This window comes from Vidua macroura, chromosome 3 (assembly GCF_024509145.1).
Source record: "Vidua macroura isolate BioBank_ID:100142 chromosome 3, ASM2450914v1, whole genome shotgun sequence".
In the NCBI taxonomy this organism is placed as follows: Eukaryota; Metazoa; Chordata; class Aves; order Passeriformes; family Viduidae; genus Vidua; species Vidua macroura.
The window spans coordinates 523,604-526,858 of NC_071573.1; positions in this window are offsets into that span (position 1 = coordinate 523,604).

The following is a 3,255-nucleotide window of genomic DNA, read 5'->3' on the forward strand; positions in this document are numbered from 1 at the left end:
CGCCGCGTCCCGCCCCGCCCCGTGGCGTCCCGCCCGCCGCTCCGCGCTCCGCCGCGGGGCCCACTCAGCGCGCCGCGCCGGGCCGGGCCGGGCCGGGCCGGGCCCTCCCCGCGGGGCAGCGGGGCTGCAGCGCGCTCCCTCCGCGCCTCTGCGGAGCTCTGCCCCCGGGCTGAGCGTGCCCCGGCCGCGGCTGCCCGCCGGCCGTGCCCCGGGTGTCAGCCTCGTCCCGGGGCACGGCGGGGAGAGCGTGGCTCGGGGGTCCGGGGAGCGCCCAGCCTGCGGCAGGCTGCTGCTCCGTGCTGGGGACCCTCCTCAAGGGCTGGCTGTGGGCACCGGGGAGCAGGTGGCACCCGAGAGATGCCTAGCCCCAGCGGGAGCCTTTATTCAGGGTTTGCAAACGCCGTGCGGTTAAACAGCGCCGGGGCTGCTCCATCGCCCACAGCCTGCGGGTCGCAGGACAGGGAGAAAGCCGTGGCCACGCAGGATGGCGGCTGTGCTCTTGGCACATGCCTTCTCTGTGTCTCCCGGCCTGGTTGTGACCTCCCACGGCAAGATTTATCAATCAAGTGCCTGTTCACACCAGAGGGAGTTTCCTATCTGGAAGTGGGTCAGAAGGGACTCCTCTCACGTCAGAAGCAGCCGCTAGGCTGAACCATTGGAGAAGAGCCAGAGCATCTTCAGGAGATGCTGCACCCTGCCAGCCTGTAATCAAAATGTGAGAACCACCTCAGCCCCATCTCCTCAGGAACGTGCGTCCAAAACCAACCAACACCCCGACACCCAGCCGAGTGGGAGTGTGAGGCTTGGCAAAGAGGGTTGGTGTGACAGGGCAGAGGTTTGCTGCCTACTCTAACACACAGGTGGCATTGGCTACACTTTTTATCCCAAAACAGACAAAAGGGCTGGTCTTGTGTGGGAATATGTCTCCCATGCCTCCATACCTTCAGCCAAGCTCAGAATCATCTCTTTCCCTACCCTGCATTCTTCTTGGCCACGTTGTGGTGCACAACCAAGCGTCTGCACTGGCTGTGGAGTAAGAAAGGAATCTATTTAAAAACTGTCTGTGAGGGAGTGATAATTCACCATCACAGCACAGGCTGTCGGGACCTTCCAGCCTCCTGGCTTGGCACATCAACGGTACTGTATTTCAGTGGCCAGATCTTCTCAGGAGGTGGCCACTGGGGCTGCTCTCAGTGGTGTTCCTGGGACTGACATCAGCTGCCACTGGATTGTCACCCCCTGCCCGGAGAACAAGCCGTGCTATTGAGGCCAGGCTGGGGAGGACAGCGGGTCCTGCCCGCAGCCTGGTACATCTCGACACAAGGGCAAGGGGAGAATAAGTGACTGTTCATGAGGGCTGATGTGGTGGGAGAAGAGGAAAAATATGCTAATGGGGAAACATTTCAGCTAAATATGATAACACAGCTTCTGCAAGGGGACCTGAAATGGTCCCCTTGCCCATGGTGGCACTCATGAGGACTTGGAGGCTCTTCTGGGTTTTCTTTTGGGGCAGGGTGGGGCTCCCCACTTTAAGCAGGACTTGCACTGGGAAAACCCATGATGATCATGATGCCTCCAGGCAAAGGCATAAAGGTTTGGGATCCATCCCTGCCTCAGTCCACCTGGGATCATCAGCTCATTAGACTCCGCAGGGACCTTCTCCAAACCAAAGCACCTGGCTGCAGGGACGCAGGGGCTGAACAGCACCGATGGCCTGAGTCCCCATTTCCCTGGCTACTTTTGTGGTGGAGCATGCAGCCAGGCACCCCTTCCAGCCCCCTGCCATGCCACGAGCATCCTGGGAGGCCATGGGTGCTCTCTCATGCCTGCTGGGTGTGAGAGACCCGAGGCTGGGCTCGTTCGAGCTCTCTTAGCAAGGCACTGAGCCCTTCAGTGGGGCAGGGGCAGGCACACGCAGCCCCAGCCACGCAGCCCGGCCATGGGGAGCTGGGCTCGCTCTCACCACCTCCAGCCAAAGAACAACTGAGTGTCTGCTTCAGCATGGAACAATAATGAGGGCAGAGCAACGGGGAAAGGCACAGTGTGGGGTGACACCCCAGGCAGGCAGAGCTGAGATGTGAGCCTGGGTGCCGCTGCCACCCATCAGTGGCACAGACGTGCTCAGGGGACCGCTCCCTCTGCTCCTTCCCCAGCTGTCTTTGGGGTCTGTACACAATGTCTGAAACCCTTGCTTGCCCTCAGTTCCCCAGCCCCTGTGTGGCTGGAAGTGGTCTCATTCCAGAGTGTTCTTCCCAGCACCCACAGTCCCCGTTGGGCTATTCTCAGGTCTTTCCCCTTTCCCCTTTATAAGACATCAAGTGGATACCTCCCATCATGGTGTTTCCCCCTGCACGTATGCTGTTCTTCCAGACCACTGGGATAACATCAGTGTAATTTGATTTCACCTTCATAATGAAGGCATTCTCCTTAAATACTAAATTCTCCTTAAATTCTCCCAACTCCTGCCCAGAGGCAGAATCCAGCCTAAATCCAGAGGTCTGTGTACCCTGTTGTTAAAACAACCAAAGCACTGACAATTTTCCACAGTCGTCTTCACTACTAGAAAGTTTTTTTTGGGTTCAGTTTGAAAATCGCTTGCTCCAGCTCAAGTTTTTCAGTTTCTACTTATTTTTGCATCCACAAGTCTTTGGCTGTTGGTGAAGAAGCTGTTGTTTAGCCCTGGAATAGCTCCAAATCTTTCCACTGGGTGTATTAGTTATCCTGAACTCCTAACCATAGCTGGTGTATTTTTAGCTCTGCGCAGCAGTCATCAAACAAACGTTGCCACAAGGTCTGCAGGACTCCCTGAGGTCCCCCACAGCCCAGCTCCTTCTGAAGCTCCAGGCTCAGTTGTGCAGAGATGACCATGAAATCCCACCTGGGGAGCCACCCAGGACTGTGACTGTGCCACCCCCATGAGATCCACGCCCAGGCTGCGGCTGAGCACATGGACAGGCACAGCTCGTGCTTGCTTACAGGAGAGCAGGGAGCTCTGCCTGGCCTTGTGGTGCCCTCATGGAGGTGTAGAGGTGCTTGCCCACCAGGGAATACTTCCTGCTGCAGAAATACCAAAAAGCTGGTAGGAACAAGAGCAGGGCAGCCCCTCGCTCCAGACTCGGCTGCTGCCTGCTCTGTGGACGTGATGCTGCATTGTCTCCTGGCCAGGCTGATCCTCCGAGCAGCATCACATCCACACTTGTTCTTTTTGAAGACTCTGGAAGCAACCTCCCTTTTTCATAAAAGAAGGAATCAGTC